General features: G+C 39.0%; 1 protein-coding gene and 1 pseudogene across 3 annotated transcripts in view; both read left to right on the top strand.

The window, feature by feature from the left end:
* CSNK1G1 (casein kinase 1 gamma 1) overlaps positions 1-19,145 on the top strand; it is a 169,605-nt gene that overhangs the window by 86,731 nt on the left and 63,729 nt on the right. The window lies entirely within an intron of this gene.
* Positions 7,317-7,417, top strand: LOC114493599 (annotated as a pseudogene).

Raw genomic sequence — 19,145 nt, 5'->3', positions numbered from 1 at the left:
GGATGGGGATTATTTTGGTGACCGAAAGAAGTTGGAAAGATTTGATAAGCATACCTTTTTAGAGTTTTGACAAGTTATTAATAAAAATATTCTCTGAGAATGGACAAAAATGGAAATTTATATTGAAAGTAGATTAGTTGACAAGAAAATAGGCAAGGTTTCACCACCTCACCACCTCAACGTATAAATACATTGTGTTCTAGTGAACACAAACACTGGAACTGCTTCACTAACTTACAAGCACTCGTGTTTCTCTCCTTATTTTTCTAAAGTGTGTTCCCAGCTGCAAATGTGACTCATCTCATCAGTAGTTAATGTTGGAGCAGCCAGGGCACATGTGCCACTCTCATCAGAACCACACAGTAACCGAGATAATGTGATCTTATTTTTACTCACTGTTGCTTTGTCATTATTCAGTATAGGCCAGTGATTTGCAAAATGTACTTAAAGCAAATCTTATTGTGACTGATGTTCATTCAGGAAATTATAAAATAAATGGATGAAATTTGGGGGGAGAAATGAGTGATTATGAATTTAAAGAATACTGCTGTTGCTATTGTGACCAGAGCTTGAGGCTTTAAATTCTTAAAATAGGAACTTTTGTGTTGGCTTGGGAACGTGGCCATTTCTTCCTTGAGTCACCAGATCTTAACCATTCATTACCTAGAGTTTTGACCCCCAAGTTGTGCTGACCATGTGATCTGGAAGTTTTATACGTTTCTATTCATGTGGATATACAACAAAAATGGTAGCACTGGACGATCATGAACATGGTCTAAATTGGAGCTCTTCCTGGTTGTCCCTTGTTTTCCTTGTTTGAGCTCTGTTTCTTCCCCTCCAGCCCACTCTGTTCTCTCGTGGGCAGTCACACTTCAAGCTTTGTTTGCTGATGGTAGCTTTGCCATCAAGAATTTCAAGACCTGATTATTCACTGTGAGGGTTGATATGTCAGGATATTCAGGGAAGAAAGCAAAGGGGGCCTTGAGGGCCGTGAAGCTAAGAATGGGGATGTCGATCTTCCTAATAGCTACCATGTTTTCCTTTTTTTTTTTTCATTTATTATAGAACCAAATAACAAAATATTAGAGAACTTTTTGAAAGGAAATAATGCTCCATGCTCTTACCACCCTAATGCAGCTACATTTCATTTGACTATTTCTCTCCTTTTCACGTGCAGATATATGTCACAGTTAACCTCAGCTCACACCCAACAGCTTGTTTTCTTTCATATGTCATTGTAGCGTTTGTCATGGTGTGATGCAGAGTCCCTGTTTGCAATCACTGTGTAATATCCCATCAGTTTCAAAAACTAGAATTTAGCCAACCATTTTGTGTTGTCACATACTTAGATTGCTTCTATTTGAGGAAATAATTTTCCACTCTCTCTGATTCCCAAGTATTATGACACTCAGAACTTTTCTTTCATGTGTTCCTTCCATTTATTCCCATTTCTGTGATAATGGTGACGATTTGTCAAATGTTCCGGGAGCTATTAAATGATAGATTCAGTTTATTCTAAATTATGCTAAAGCAAAAATATTGAAAGAAATTTCAGAAGATAAACTTTGGCTTTGTATAACAGTTTTAACAGTGTGAAAGTAATCTAAATGTCGTCAACATGGATCTGGATAAAAAATTATGATATTTAGAAGCTAGAGCCCTAGGTACTCATATGAAAAGATGCCCCAAAAAAATTTTAAGTGAAAAGTTTTACAAACTATATAGCATGATTGTATTCGTGTAGCACAAGAAATGCATATGTTAATACAGATAATGTTAACATGAACATAAATATTTGAGTAGATATACATAAAATTTAATAACGGTAACCTTTAAAGAGTGTGATTAGAAATGGGAAGCAGTGTCACTGTTAAATTTTGACTTTAATTCTTTAGTACTGTGCATTTTTCCTCTGACCAATGTTATGACTAAATTTTTAAAAACACAAATTATGTGTTTTATTTTGAATACATTAAGTAGATACAGTATCTACTTAAATTTTTAAATGATTTATTTATTTATTTTAGAGAGAGAGGAAGGGAGGGAGAAAGAGACAGAGAACATTGGTTGCCTCTCATACATGCCTGTGCCCTGACCAGGGAGCAAACCTGCAACCCAGGCATGTGCCCTGACACAGAATCACACCATCAGCCTTATGCTTTGCAGGACGACACCCAACCAACTGAGCCACACTGGTCAAGGCTACTTAATTTTTTAAAAGACTGCAGCAGTGGCTTTATGGTCTTTCCCTTACCTCTTCCATCACCAAGCAACTGTTTTCTGTCCCCATTTCTCTTGAGCTGTGTGTTAAGAGTTTCAGGCATAAGTTCAACAAATGATAAAAATGATGCAATGCCTTGTTTCCTTTCTTTCCAAACACCTTATAGGAACTAAAAGCAAATTGTGAACTGTAGTAAGCTGTCTTATGCAATAGGATTCCTGTCTCTTAGAGGGAGGGCAGTTTTCAGGCAGAAGTTGAGCACTTATATATTCTGGATGGTGTGAGAGCGAATTATGCAGGGGTAAAAAGTTAAAATACATGATTTTTAAGACTTATTTGATTCTAAGATTTTATTAAAAGTAAAACTTTTTTTAAGTATACTGTATTGATTACACTATTACAGTTGTCCCATTGTGTTTCACTCTTTATCCCCCTCTTCCCTGTACTCCTCTGCTCCTTCCAGCATTCCCCCTACTTAGTTCATGTCCATGGGTCGTACATATAAGTTCTTTGGCTTCTCCATTTCCATACTGTTCTTAACCTTCCCCTGTCTATTTTGTACCTATCAGTTATGCTTCTTATTCCCTGTTCCTTCCCACCCAGTCTCCCCTCCTCCCCACTGATAACCCTCCATGGGATCTCCATTCTGTGATTCTGTTCCTGTTTTACTTGTTTGCTTAGTTTGTTTTGTTTTTTAGGTTCAGTTGTTGATAGTGGTGAGTTTGTTGTCACTTTACTGTTCAATTTTTGATCATCTTCTTTTGTTATATAAGTCCCTTTAATATTTCCTATAATAAGGTCTTGGTGATAATGAACTCCTTTAACTTGACCTTACCTGGGAAGCAATTATCTGCCCTCCCATTCTAAATGATAGCTTTGCTGGAGAGAGTAATCTTGGATGTAGGTCCTTGCCTTTCGTGATTCTGAATACTTCTTTCCAGCCCCTTCTTGCCTATAAGGTTTCTTTCGAGAAAGCAGCTGATAGTCTTATGGGAACTCCTTTTTAGGCAACTGTCTTCTTTTCTCTTGCTGCTTTTAAGATTCCTTATCTTTAATCGTGGGTAATTTAATTATGATGTGTCTTGTGTGTTTCTCCTTGCGTCCAGCTTCTTTAGGACTCTGAGCATCTTGGGCTTGCATGTCTATTTCCTTCACCAGGTTGGGGAATTTCTCCTTCATTATTTTTTCAAAAAAGTTTTCAATTTCTTGCTCTTCCTCTTCTCCTTCTGGCACCCCTATGATTCAGATGTTTAAAGTTGTCCCAGAAGTTCCTCAGCCTCTCCTCATTTTTTGAATTCTTGTTTCTTCATTCTTTTCTGGTTGAATGTTTATTTCTTCCTTCTGTTCCAAATCGTTGATTTGAGTCCCAGTTCTATCCCTTCACTGTTGCTTCCCTGTGTATTTTCTTTATTTTACTTTGTATAGGTTTCACACTTATTCCTTTATTTTTTGACTGTACTCAGTCATTTCTGTGAGCCTCCTGATTACCAGTGCGTTGAACTCTGCATCTGATAAACTGGCTTTCTCCTCACCAGCTATCTCCTTGTCGCTTAGTTCTTTTTCTAGAGTTTTGATCTGTTCTTTCATTTGGGCCATATTTCTTTGTCTCAGCATACATGTTATGTTGTAAGGGGTGGAGCATTACATATTCACCAGGGTGGGGCAACCCTCTTCACTGTGTCGTCATGCTATATGAAGGCAAGGGGTTAGAGAGCAAACTGTGCTGCTTGCTCAGCTCTCACCTTGCTTTGAGTCACTTCTCCTGCTATACTCAAGCAAATTGGGCCCTTCTGGTGCTGATTCCCAGGTGGGTGAGTTGTGTTTGTTTTAGGGACCCCATGGGTCCCTCCAGTGGTCTCTTCTGTGAGACAAGGAGTTTCTCCCACCACCACCACAACCCCCACAGGTTTTTACAGTCAGAGATTTTGAGGCTTTATTTTGCTCTTGCAGGAACCCTGGGTTGCACAGTCTGTCTTGCTACCCAGTTGTTTTTTCTGATTTATTTGCACACAAATGTGCTACCACCTGGTCTTCTAGCTTCCGCCTTGCCTCGAGTCCTATCCATCCCAGCTGCCCATCTCCACCCATCCTACCAGTTTGGATAAATGTTTCTTCCTATAACTCCTTGGCTGTTGGACTTACACACAGTTCAATTTTCTGGCAGTTCTGATGGTTCTCTGTTTTTAAATTGGTTGCTATCCTTCTTTTGGTTGTGCAAGAAAGCAAAGCATATCTAACCATGCCTCCATCTTGGCCAGAAGTTAAAAATAAAATCTAAAAGACCACATATTACTGTATATAAGAAACATTTTAGTACACATATTGTACTTGGTATCTTCCTCAGTTTCAGAAAACATAAACATATTTTTAGAATTTAATTACATTATAAATATAACCCTGGCAAAATGGACATGCAGTGAACCTTGAATCAAAATGAGAACATTGTGTAGTGTTTCACGTAATTGGATGGCTGGGGACGAGGTACGGTTTTATGTGCACATCATGGTTCGAACCTGAGAGTGCTGGAGAATTTCTAAATTTATTACAAAGAAAAACTTCTTAAATGTGAAATTCTATAATTATATGTAATGACTATGAAAATTATTGTATTCTTTCCTCAGTGTTGGAAAGTCAAAGTTTTTTATTTTCTCTGTGACTAAATTAAACATCCTTCAGTTTTGTCTTATTTTTGTTTTATTCCTCCTTATATCACTGTGTTTTGATTTTTCAAGGCACAAAGGAGTTTGGAATTGAGCACAGTTATGCTTTTCAGATGTAGTTTCTGTAAGTTGTGAGTGCACAAGATTAGGAATCTGGGACTTAAAGATGGACTCCGTGTCCCCTGAAACTCGCTGGCCTTCATGGGAGCTTCAGCGTTGGTTTGGCACGGTGATCCAGTCTCACAAGAAAGAAGAGCAATATTTAATTATGGTAATTAAAAGCTGTGAGCCTTGGAATCAGCAGATGGAATCATCCTTTGAATTGTAACCATGTTTCTTATGGTCTTAGCATTTTTTTCAGTCATCAATGTGTTAATTGTATAATAGTCACCATGTATAAGGTCCCAAATTAATTTTCTGTTATAAAAATGTTTTTAGGTTTCCCTGTGTTCTCAGAGTCCTTTCACTTAGAGAAGTATATACATTGTTAATTTTAAAATTCCTCACCCAGAAGTCCTTTATCCTCTACACCTCTCACTTATGCTTGTATCCTAACACACAGGAACTGGACCTGATAGATGACAGGTTTGGGGCAGAGATAGGCAAAACCAGTGGCCTAAACCACAGGAAGCCTAAAGATAGGTGAGGGACAGTATGAGCATGAAGGTTCATAGCTAGATATGGGCTGGCCACGTGATAAGGGCCTAGTATAATATGTGTTTGATAATTAAATAAAAAGTGAATAAACCAGAACCAGCATGCAGCAGAAATGGCACAAGAAGGGAGGGAAGGTGAGGGAATGAGTCAGAAAGGGCAAAAACAAATGAAAGAGAATGGGGATTGGTAAATAGCGAGAAAACAGGACTCTAGATATGGATATGAGAGTGCAAGTAGATAAAATATGGTGGAGGCCTCTGGCTGCTGGCTATAAAGTTGCCCTCTATTATTGTTCTCAGATCTAACTGTTTCTTAGGAAGAGTGATTTTGAACCATAGTTTTGACATTTTTAGTAAATAACCTACCCTACTACTTTGACTAAAATTCTTACACTTCTCTGGGCATTTGGGAAGTCCTAACTATAATATAGACAGACATTGCAATGATCTCTTTGCTTCTGGACCCTTCCTAATTATAATGAGAGGTCCTAAAAGTAGTGAAGTAACTCACCTTACTTTGGTTAAACATTTAATTCCATTCCTACCTAGTAACCTGCCTGGAAGAATTCTCAAGGGCTCTAGGAATAAATATTATATCATAGCTCATCTAAGTCTGAGCTGCTGTGTCCTGGTTTTTGAGCAGCTGTTCTAATTTGCTAATGACTATTCTGCTTTGGCTGTCTTATAAAGGAGATGCTAATCCTGAAGTTAAAAAAGACAGCAAGAGCCCTGGCTGGTGTGGTTCAGTGGATTGAGTGGTAGCCTGCAAACCAAAGAGTCACCAGTTCAATTCCCAGTCAGGGCACACGCCTGGGTTGCGGGCCAGGTCAGGTGTCCGGTAGGGGGCGTGCAAGAGGCAACCATACATTCATGTCTCTTTCCCTCTCTTTGTCTCCCCTTCCCCCCTGTCTAAAATAAATAAATAAAATCTTTTAAAGATTTTAACAAAAGTTAAATCTTTTTAAAGATTTAACAAAGCATTTGTTTAAAAATCTTTAACAAAGCCAAGGCAAAATCTCATGGGGCAGAGAATGCAAGTCTTAGGCATCCAGTAGGTACTTCATTTGTTACTTCATTTTTCCCATTTTTGAGCACAGAGTTTAGCAACTAACTTACTTAGGGTCACACAGTGGGCAAAACTAAGCTAGAAATATTTGTCCTATGTTTTTGTACGGTAGATTCAATGCAATTCCCATCAAGATACCAATGGTGTATTTTTTCACACAACTAGAACAAATATTACAGTTTTTTGTAATATATATATGCATACATACACACACATACATATACTTAACAGATACTTGGGGCCTTTAACCCATTATCCCTTACCTAATTCTAATAGAGAGGTGGAACATAGCCATAAAAATATTAATTAAAGCAGGCCCAGAATCTCCCCCTAGTGAAAGAATAAGATTATCTTTTTCATATGGTGCCCCTAAATTCATGCCTTAGAAGACTGCTTTGTTGCCTCTAAAACCTTTTATGGCCTTGCTGATCTAGGTTGTGAAACATTTCTTTCCAAAACAAATTAATCATTTATGTTGAATAGAAGTGGCATGTATACAACTGAGAAGTTCAGAGCTATCTTATGCAAGCCATTTTCACCCACTGAAACCTTTATGCTGTGAATAAAGAGTTTGTAGAGCTGATTGAGCTTTGCAATTTTGCAGTTTCTGGGAGGGAATGATGTTATATATTATAAAAAATATATAGGAGGTACCAGTTGGTACCCGAAGAAGAGCTTCAAATCTAGGCAGCTGTTAAATTAAAAAGAACATGGTGCTCACTTCAGTAGCACATATACTAAATTGGAACAATAGAGATTAGCATGGCCCCAGCACAAGGATGATGCACAGATTCATGAAGTGTTCTGCATTTTTTAAAAAGTTAAAAAGAACATGGGTCTGCTTCAACAGAGGAATAAAACATGACTCTGAAGAAAATCGTAAGAAAGTATGAGATCAACAAAAACCCTTCGATAATGTTGTGAACTTCCTGAGGAGGAGTACATTGTAAATAGGCTGGGTAAACGTAGGAAGCAGTACACAGGAAATTAAAAATAAGAACATTTGAAAAGATACCGGAAAGATGGGAATTTTACTTAAAATAGAAGTGAATCATATAACAAGAGTAGTTGGGAACAAGTAATATGCCTCAACTTAGATACCAACAGTCAGGAGTGCTTAAAGAATTTAGAAAAACTTTTTGGTCTCCAGTTGGGCAGAAAGTTTTATAACAGAAAAGGAGGATCTGTGGGAAAGAAAATGAAATCTGGATCCTTGCTTGCCATGTATAAAACTTTTTACAAATCTCTCTGCCAAGGGTATTACAGAGGGAGGAGACATACAACACGAAGTTCAGGGCAAACTGATCTTAAATATTATAAAAGGGAAGCCTTGAAATACATTTTGAGGACTGTGCAGATTTAGACACTTGCCATCTCTAATTACAGGCAGTGTGAATTACAGCCAAGAATTGGAGTAAGGAGAAATTTTAGCCCAGTTTTTTTCAGCTGTTTTTTTGTGACTCAATTGTGAATCTTGTGCCCATCTATGCCTCAGTTTCCTTATTCATACAACAGGAAAACCTTCTGTTTCTTACCGAGTTTGCAGACCTGCTGGGGTTGAATGAGGTAATGTCTGTAAAGGCCTTGAATTCTTAAGGGAAAGTCTACCTAAACAAAGCAGTATTGATATATATTAAAATTAAAGACCTAACTTCCCTGTAGAAATGTAAATATCCTATTTACATTTCCCATAGCTTTAAAAAATATCAGAATGAAGGGCAGATTTCCTCTAAATGGGATGCCACAGAAGAATTGAGTGGGGAACAGCTTCATTTTTCAAAAATTCCTGATGCATTCTCAAGCTGTAGTCACTTGATACTTCCCAGTCCTTTCTCTGATTCAATAGAGCAGAATTTCTGGCTACTGTGAACCCACCACATCTATAATACTGAGGGAAGTGTTTATTTCTTTTAGAGGAGCTGAATGTGGTCAGGTTGAAACATAATTATTCTCATTCAAGCCTCTTTGGTGAGAAGGAACAATTTTACTTCCACAGCTCCAGCTATGGTCAGGACCAAACGTGAACTGAACCAGCTAGACTGTCCTTGCTCTGTGGTTACAATGTGGTTTTACAGAACTGATAGGTACGGAGTTTGATTTTTTTTTCTGGAGTTCTTTTCCCAGATAGTGTAAAGAAACGGGTAGTAAATATTTTAGGCTTTGTGAGCCATCCGTCTCTCTTGTAGCTATTCAGCTCTGTCCTTGCAGCATAAAACAGTCATAAACACCATGTAAACAAATGAGCTGTGTTCTAAGAAAGCCTTATTCATGGATACTGAAATTTAAGTTTTATGTAATAGTCCCATACCATGAAATTCTCTTCATCAATTTTTTTCAAATATTTTAAAATGCAGAGATTATTCTTATCATACAAAAGTAGGTGGGCCAGATTTGGCCTGAGTTATGCTTTGCTGACCCCTGCTCTGGAATGGCCATGACCAACACTCCTATCCTTTTTATCACTCCATTTAATTTATCACCCCAGGATACAGAAATTAACCCCAAAGAAGTATATTCCATTCCACCCTTGAGGCACTATATTGAGAGCACGCACAGAGAACCATATCACTCTCATCCTGTGGACTGTTCACAGTGTAATATGCTGCTGGATTGTAAGGTTTTTAAGGGCAAGAAGCATCTTTTATTCATTATTATAAAACTTGAATCTCATTTGTTCCAAAGAAGAGACTCAACAAATTGTTAAATTGATGAAATCTCCGTATATGAACTCTTTGAATAGATTTCATTGGTGGTAAGATCACCATGTTAAGTTGCAGCCTCTTTCTTTCAAGCATACTCTCTTCTCTCCAGACTGTCGGCTTCTTCATTTGCTTATGCCAACAATTCTTGATAAACTATATTAAGGAAACAGAACAGAGATATAAATGAATAATTTAAAATATTAGAACAAAGTCCCCAAATTACTTTTTTATTGATTATGCTATTACAGTTGTCCCATTTTCCCCTTTCCCTCCCCTCCACCCTGCACACCCCCTCCCACCCACATTCCCCCTTTAGTTCATGTCCATGTGGCATAAGTTCTTTAGTTTCTACATTTCCCGTACTATTCTTGCCCTCCCCCTGTCTATTTTCTACCTACCATCTATGCTACTTATTCTCTGTACCTTCTCCCCCCCTCCTCCCATTCCCCCCTGTTAGCAACCCTCCATGTGATCTCCATTTCTGTGGTTCTGCTGCTCCTGTTTTAGTTGTTTGCTTAGTTTGTTTTTGTTTTTGTTGTAGGTGTGGTTATTAATAATTGTGAGTTTGTTGTCATTTTAGTATACATGTTTTTTATCTTCTTTTTCCTACATAAGTCCCTTTAACATTTCATATAATAAGGGCTTGGTGATGATGAACTCCTTTAACTTGACCTTATCTGAGAAGCACTTTATCTGCCCTTCCATTCTAAATGAGAGCTTTGCTGGATAGAGCAATCTGGGATGTAGGTCCTTGCCTTTCATGACTCGGAATATTTCTTTCCGGCCCCTTCTTGCCTATAAGGTCTCTTTTGAGAAATCAGCTGACAGTCTGATGGAAACTCCTTTGTAGGGGACTGTCCCCTTATCTCTTGCTGCTTCCAGGATTGTCTCCTTCATTTTCACTTGGCTAATGTAATTATGATGTGCCTTGGTGTGTTCCTTCTTGGGTCCAACTTCTTTGGGACTCTCTGAGCTTCCTGAACTTCCTAGAAGTCTATTTCCTTTGCCAGATTGGGGAAGTTCTCCTTTATTACTTGTTCAGATAATTTTTCCACTGGCTGCTCTTCCTCTTCCCCTTTTGGTACCCCTATAATTCAGATGTTGGAACGTTTAAAGATGTCCTAAAGGTTCCTAAGCTTCTCCTCATTTTTTAAATTCTTGTTTCTTCATTCTTTTCTGTTTGGTTGTTTCTTTCTTCCTTCTGGTCTACTCCATTGATTTGAGTTCCAGTTTTTTTTCCCATCACTATTGGCTCCCTGTGCGTTTTCCTTCATTTCACTTAGTGTAGCCTTCATTTTTTCATCTAATTTGTGACCAAAATCAACCAGTTCTGTGAACATCCTGATTACCAGTGCTTTGAACTGTGCATTTGATAGATTGGCTATCTCTTTGTCACTTAGTTGTATTTGCTCTGGGGCTATGATCTGTTCTTCTGTTTGGGCCTTTTTTTGCGGGGGGGGGTCTTGTCATGTCTGTTCCATATGAGGGGCGGAGCCTTTGGTGTTCACCAGGGCAGGTCAGCCCAGTTGCTGGGTTGTGATGATGGCTGTGGGGGAGGGGACCCAGAGGGAACAATGGTACTTGCTCCGCTCTCTCTTGGATTTCAGATCCTTCTGCCGCTTCCCACAAACAAATTGGGCCCATCTGGTGCTGATTCCCGGGTGGGTGGGCTTGTGTACATTTTAGGACCCCGTGGGTCTCTCCAACGTACTCTCCTATGAGGCTGGGAGTCTTCTCCCTGTGCCTCAACCCCCACGGGTGTTTTCAGTGGGTGTTTGAAGCTTTATTTCCCTGAGCTGGGGCCCTGGGCTGCCTGGTTTGTCCCGCTCCCCAGCTTTACCTGGTTTCTTTGCACGTGAATGTGGGACCACTTGGTCAGCCCGTGGTCTGCCAATTGCTGCCTGCACGCCTGGGGTCCATCAGCTGCTGCCTTGTGTGCCTGGGTTTGCAAGCCACCACTTCTTCCCCCCCCCCCCCTTTTCTCTGCAACCTTCTCCGCCAAGCACCCAACTCCGCCCAACCGCCCAACTCTGCCCCTCCTACCCGACTGGATGAATGTGTCTAACTCCTTGGTTCTCAGACTTCCGTTCAATTTTCTGTCAGTTCTGTTTTTTGTTTGTTTGTTTCTAATTTTTTGTTGTCCTTAATTTGGTTGTGTGAGGAGGCACAGTGTGTCTACGTACGCCTCCATCTTGGCCAGAAGTCCCCCAAATTATTTCTGTAAGGATTTGATACACAGAGACATGTATATTTAGTACCTATGACCACAGAGCATCCAAAAACTCTATGGTAAAAGTTCTGGGATTTAAGCTGTTTGAAGGTCAGAATTATGTGAAGGTCAGAATTATGTGTGGTTCTGCAATGCTACAGTCACTATATTAATAAAGTGACTGTAGCATTGCAGATCTTCAGATGTAAATAGCCCATCAGCAGCTAGAGAATTATTTAGACACAGTCAAATCAAACCAGAGGTCGTAGCTTGTCAACTTTTACTTGGCTCCACTCTTTAACAGTTATAGTTCAGAAAAGATACCACTCTAGATCTCATATTCTGCCCTATAAAAAAAAAAACAGAGTAACTTCAGAGAAGGAATTTATCATTATTTACATGCAGTTGGCCCAAAGGGAAAACATTTTTTTTTAATTAAAAAATTTTGTAAGTTATAGTCCTGGCTGGTAGGGCTTGTGGATTGAGTGCCATCTGCGAACCAAAGGGTCACCGGTTGGATTCCCAGTCAGGGCACATTCCTGGGTTGCTAGCCAGGTCCTCAGTAGGGGACACATGAGATCCAACCATATGTTGATGGTTCTCTCCCTCTCTTTCTCCTTTTGTTCCCCTCTTTCTAAAAATAAATAAATAAAATATTTTAAAAAGGACAAAAGTTTTGTAAGTTCAGTGGAAAACTAATATTACTGATAGTTTGGAAAATATGTAAAATATTTACTTCTTTTGGACTTCTGGTATAGATGGTGGCATAGCTAAACACAGTTCACCTCTTCACACAACATCAAAATTACAACTAAGTCAGCCCTGGCTGGTGTGGTTCAGTGGATTGAGTGCTGGCCTTGGAAATGAAAGGTTGCCTGTTTGATTCCCAGTCAGGGCACATGCCTGGGTTGCAGGCCAGTTCCCTAGTTGGGAGTGTGCAAGAGGCAACCAATCAAACTATCACACATCAACATTTCTCTCCCCCTTTTTCTCCCTCCCTTTCTCTAAAAATAAATAAATAAAAATTAAAACTAAGTAGTAGAACAACAGTCACTCAGAACCATCAGAAAATCAAGTTCAGTGGAAGTCTGACAACTATGGAATTAAACCACATCCATACAGACTGATAGGAGGGGCAGAGATGCAGAATGGGCTGGTCCCACATCCATGTGTGGTGGATAAAAATTCAGGAGGAATATCTCGGGAGCGAGGAGTCCTAGTTCCATACCAGGGTTCTAGTGCCAGGCAGAGAAGTCCCCAGGAAGAGTCAGTGGGAGAAACTTGTGGAGCCCCAAGCAGTTCCCCTTAAAGAACCCACACATGAACTTACTCAGACTCACTCCCTCTGAGTTTCAGCACCGGGATAGCAGCTTGAAAGGCACCAGTGGCACACAGGGAGGAACTGAAGTGTCTGGTGTCAAGGCGGGAGCTGTGGGATAGCTTTCTTCCAGACAGAAAGGCAGGGACAGCCACAGAGCCAGTAGGCGACAGTCATATCTGAGACTCTATCAACCTGGCCAACACTGTTCCACCCTGGAGATCCCCTGGTGTGAGGCTGAGACTCTTTGCTCCCAAGATAACCCTTCCAAATTTTTATCCACCACATGTGGATGTAGGACCATCCTGTTCTGAGTCTGTGCCCCTCCTACCAGTCGAGATGGATGTGGTTTCTTTAATTCTGTAGTTGTCAGACTCCCATTAACTTGATTTCCATTGGCTCTGACTGATGGTTCTGTAATTTAGTTGTAATTTTGATGGGTTTGTGTGGGGAGGCAAGGCGAGTTTACCTGTACTGCTATCTTGATAGGAAGTCACAGTCTAACTGAATTTGTGTATTGTGATCAGGTTCAGCAAATGAGTGCTACGTAGCATAGATGTATAGTATATACAGTGATATAGAGTTGATGTAATAAGGTATACATCTGCAAAATACTTTGTTTTTTATTTTCTTAAGCTTTTTTTAGCCAAGCATATATTGTTAAATTTGAGTAGGTAAATTTGGTTCTTATGCCATTTCACATCACATTCTTCCTTCATTTTGCAAATTTTTATTTAAGGCTTAACCTAATACCAGGTTAGCTGTTCACCTCTCTGTTTACTACCTGTAAGCTCCCCAAGGGCAGAATCTGTATCTTATTTATCTTTTGGGGTTTTTTCTTCCCTCTTTAAAGCAGCAAGTTAGTGTCTTGCACATAGTGAGTATTTAGGAAATGATGGTTAATGTGGAAGAAGATGAACAGTTATGTGCGTGTCTTAGACAACACTATTTTGGTTATAAATAACAGAATCTTTTCCGATTAGCTTAGATCCGAAAGACAGGTTTACTAGAAGATTGCAGGGACGTATTGTGGAACAAGGAAGGACATATACAGGTCTCACTTGAGATTAGAACAGAGGACTTGGAAAGCCTCTGGGAACCAAGACAACTGCTCTTTGTCTCTGGTTCTCTGTCCAACTCTTCTGGACTCTGACACTTTATTGGGCTCTCCCTCTGTGTAGGGTCATAAAATCTCCGGCCTTGGCTTCTGTTAACCCCCTTCATTTTCTCCACATCACCAGCCTTCTTGGCTTCTCCTTACACTTTGTAGGCAAAGGCCTTTCATGCAGCAGGCCCTCTCAAGTCAAGCACCAGCGGAGATTGACTGGAGTCCAGTGTCCAAGTTGCAAGTTCTCGGAAAGAGGACTGGCTGATTCAGCTTGGAACAGCTCTTCAGTCCTGGTCCAAGTTACCTCATTCAAAAGGGTGCAGAGTCTTGTGGACCTCACCACTCAGCAGCAGAGAGCAGGTTCTCTAAGAATGTGGCTTTAAGAACTGGGAGAAAACACCCAGTAGTGTGGCAAGAGAATAGTGAGCTTGCAGACGTTACTTTTTTTCTCTTCTGTACCTTGCTAGAAAGCAAAACATTTTTCCTAGAGACAATTCAACATCTCAAGATTCTCTAAATGGGAAGTAGAGCCTAAAACAACTGCGTGGGGTCCTGGCATAGGGCGGTGACACCTGGGATGGGTAATCCCAGGAAGAAAACTGCCTTTTTAACAACTCATTGTGCCTGTGTTTATTGTACTTACCCATCAAGAATGATCTTAGGAGAAAGAAAAGAATAATCTTAGGAGAAAAACCTGCTTTGGGCCTGTGTTAAGAGAGGCAGACTGTCTCATAGTTCGAAGTGGTCTGGAATGAATTATGGTTTAAAGCCACATCTACCAAACTTTCACCTTAGGAAAGATCTGCTCCTTTCAGTGTGAGGGGCCTGTTTGAAATAAGTAAACATGAAAGCAATAGCAGTAACGTCATATTCAAAACAAAAGAAGGTGAAGTTCTGTCTTCTGGGTAAATGGTAAGGAAGATGTTGGAAAATATCTGAGTCTTTGTGTGTATTCTTTGCAGAAGGAGCAGCACCCGTGTCACTGTTGTTCCTCTTAGGGAGCAGAACCTAAATATAAAAGTGTGCTCGAGTTGGTGAGTCAGTAGCGAGAACTTGAGATTGGTATAGTGGGACAAACTTCAGACAAGGAAAGTGTGGTGTGGTCACCATATTTTCCTTTTAAAGAATGTGGGTGTATGTGTGTTTGTTTCCAAATCCACCTACGTTGTCCAGAAAACATTTTAAAAGGACATTTAAATGCTTTCCTTGATATTACAATGTAAGTCCAATCTGTTATTAATGCTTAATTTTGTGAGGAAAAAAATACACAGGGTTGTTTGATTTAGTGGGCTTGGAAAGGTGTGATTCACACACTCAGTACTAATAATTGCTAGTATTTAATGGAGCTCATTCAGTGGTGACAGTACTGTGAATTTCTATCTGATTTTCCGAGGACTAAATGTGACTTTAACCTTTATTAACAAGCTATACTAGTTAGCCAGAAAAGGAACTGATATTTCTGAAGCCCAGCCATTCTAGACTAAATTCCATGGTTGTGTGTCCTTTATGTGTATTTTTCATAATTTAAAGCACTGAGACATTTCATGTATTATGGTTAATAAGGTACTCTATGGTACAATGAAATATAAGCAAAAAAGTTCATGTCTAATGCCATAAGGACTTCCTTGTCTGTTAGAGCTAAACCCTATGTGTCCCTTTTCTGCCCCTTAAAACTTTGAAATAGCTGTAATTCACATGAGGCATATAGAGTAATTTCCTTTAATCATATATATAAAATTTTCCTTTCCCTCTCCTGGGTTGGGGGGATTCTATTTTAAACATTTTGCTGGTGAAGACTTGTTGGGCCAGTAATTTCTTTAGTTGCGAATGGAGTGTTTTGAGTTTATTATAGAAGTTGTTTGGACTGCATACACCTCACAGTAACACAAAGTACTAACACCTTTTCAGTGTATTGTTTTTGCAAAGTGCAGAACTGCTAGAGATACTTGCTCAGTGTGAAGGCCAGATGTGTTACTTGGATTTTGTCTTCTTTGAGCAATTTTATGAAAAATAGAAGGAAAGGTTCCAAAAATAAACCCAAGTAACTTACATGTAAGTGGACTGGGCTGAAGCGTTGTAATCAGTTCCAGAAAACTGGTGCTGTGTGGCGCTTATGCAGGCAAAGGTTTGGGAAGTGTCAGTCACCGAAGCCTGTCGTGGGAGCCTGCTTATAAAGGGACACAGACCCTCTGGGTTCTGATGCCATTTCTCTCCTTAATTCAAGGTCATACTTTTCTGTTTTTACTCTTGTACCTGCATGGTCCACTTCATTCCATCTTCTCACAGCCATTCTTTAGACATTCAGAAAGCTTACTTGAGGTCAAAGACTAAAGTTCCAGTCCAAACTAAGGGTTAGAGTAAGCTCAGTGACTATTATAAGACTGACTGTAGCCCTCAGTCACTACCCCTCCTAACTCATAGTTTGTAAAGTTAGCCATTAAGAAGAAAGATAACATCTCTTTTACATCCCCCAAACTATGGAGTATGAAAAAGATGGGTCAGTCATTGAAGTGAATCATTCCCATGGATTATGAGAAGGGGAAGTATGTACCCACTGTCTTATGTTAAAACTTAATGAATTTCTTATCAAGTGTCATTGGTGAGAGAGAATATTTTCCTCATGTTCCAGTAACAAACTACATAAAGCTAACTCCATGTACCTACTATTAAAATAGCAATCTAGTTGCTAACTGAGCCCTTCTGTATTTGCAAGATACAATTTATAAGCATGTTTAACGCACCAACAAAAAGGTGAATTTTTAACATTTGTGAACAGTTATATTCTTGCCACAACTCCTAAGCAAGTAATTTATATTCCACCCACTTTAAAAGAAGAGTTTGTCAGCCTTATACACCTCTGCATTTTTTAATGCTTTCAACAGTCTGACACACTTTTAACTTTTCATCTTTTTTACACTTTGTATTGCTTTGATTCACCATCCTTTAATAGCCTGTAGCAGTCTCTTAACTAATAACAATTAATTTATTCATAATGCAAGGAGATGAAGTTTACAACTAACAAAAACATAGAGAGCATCAGCTGAGTTCATAGCACTATGCTGATTAATTTGAGAGCCAGAGAGTTATAAATAAGATGGTTTCTGTCCTACAGGAGACTAGAGCATTATTAGAAGGAAAATTTAATGTTTACTGATTGTAAGGGAGAGCTCATTAATGTGTCTAAGTAGCTATAATGCAAACTAAAACAGTGGAATGTTATTTTTTAAGGTACAAATAAAATTATATGGAAGTTTTGAGGCGAAAAATGTTTATATTCCAAATAATTATTTGGAACTTATAATTATATAAACAAATAATTATTTGGAATAGGGAAGGCTTTATTGAGAGCTATGAGGTTTCAAAAAGGGGTATGATTTACTTGGATGTGTTCAAATAGAAGAATAAGAAAGTCTTCCAAGAACAAAATAAGCTAAGATCCAGAGACAGGTCTGTGTCTGTTCATGCCTTTATTAAAGAGATATTCACTGAGTTATCCCAGCTGGGTTAAAACTGTTTTAAGGTAAACTCTGGGGATACAGTGGTGGACGAGAATAGACATGTTGCCCCAAACTTATATTCTAAAAGGGAGACAGTCTGAGATCGTCTCTGAATGAACAGAACTAGCAATTCTGGAGAGCTTAAAGGAAGAAGAGAGTTGTGGGATGGAGAAGGGTATTTGGTCGAGGTCATGCAGATTACTAAGTGTAGGAGCTCTTTCCTGCTGCATTTTTGTACATAAGATACTCTCACTTATATTTTTGATAACTCTTTACACAGCTGGGCCACTAGCCATGTGTGCATATTGAGCACGTGAAATGTGGCAGATCTGAATGCATTATAAGTATAAAATACACACTATATTTCAAAGATTTAGTACCTCCCAAAAAAGATGTAAAATATCCCAATAATTTTTAAATTAATTACATGCTAAGGTGATGATATTTTGGATATGAGGTAAATAAAATATATTATTAAACCTAATTCCACCTATTTCATTTTACTTTTATTTTTTATTACATTTTATTGATAATGCTATCATAGTTGTCCTGATTTTTCCCCCATTACCCCTTTCATCCGGCACCCCCAAATCCCTCGGTCACTCCCCACACCATTGTTCATGTCCGTGGGTCATGTGTATAAGTTATTTGCTGCATTTCCTATACTGTATTTTACATCCCCATGGCTATTCTATAACTACCTGTTTGTACTTAGTTCCCTCACCTCCCACCCATTCTCCCCCTCCCCCCCTCCCCTTTCCCATCTGGCAACCATCAAAACATTCCAGTATCCACAATTCTGTCTCTGTTCTTTTGTTTGTTTTTTAAATTCAATTGTTTCTTTGTTTTTAGATTCAATTATTGGTAGATATGTGTCTGTTGCCATTTTATTGTTCCTAGTTTTGATCTTTTTTAAAGTGAGTCCCTTTAACATTCCATATAATAAGGTTTGGCGACAATGAACTCCTTTAGTTTCTTCTTGACTGGGAAACTTATTACATGCCCCTCGATTCTAAATAATATCTTTGCTGGATAGAACAATCTTGGCTGTATGTACCTGCTTTACATGACTTTAAATATTTCTTGCCATTCCCTTCTAGCCTGCAGAGATCCTTTTAAGAAATCAGCTGATGGTCTTATGGGAACTCCCCTGTAGGTAACTAACTTCTTTCCTCTTGCTGCTTTAAAGAGTCTCTCTTTTATCTTTAACCCTTGGCATTTTAATGATGATGTGTCTTGGAGTGGGCCTGTTTGCATCCATCTTGTTTGGGACTCTCTGTGATTCGTGGACTTGCATGTCTATATTTCCTTCACCAAATTAGGGAAGTTTTCTTTCACTGTTTTTTTTTTCCAAATATATTTCCAATTTCTTACTCTTTTCTCTTCTTCTGGTACCCCTATGATGTGAATATTGGACCTCTGGAAGTTTTCCCAGAGACTGCTTATACTATCCTCATTTTGGGGGGATTCTTTTTTTCTTCTTGTTGTTCTGATTGGTTGTTTTTTTTGTTTGTTTGTTTTTTGTTGTTTTTGCTTCCTTATGTTCCTAATCATTGATGTGATTCTCCATCCACTCTGCTATTGTTTCTGTGTAAGTTGTTCTTTACTTCAATTAGTGTATCCTTTGTTTCTGACTGGATCTCCTTTATGCAGCTGAGGTCATCACTAAGTTCCTTGAGCATCCTTATAACCAATGTTTTGAACTCTG

The sequence above is a fragment of the Phyllostomus discolor genome, chromosome 1 (assembly GCF_004126475.2).
Source record: "Phyllostomus discolor isolate MPI-MPIP mPhyDis1 chromosome 1, mPhyDis1.pri.v3, whole genome shotgun sequence".
Lineage (NCBI taxonomy): Eukaryota > Metazoa > Chordata > Mammalia > Chiroptera > Phyllostomidae > Phyllostomus > Phyllostomus discolor.
The sequence above is the reverse complement of the archived record's forward strand: the minus strand, read 5'-3'. Positions and strand labels throughout refer to the sequence as shown.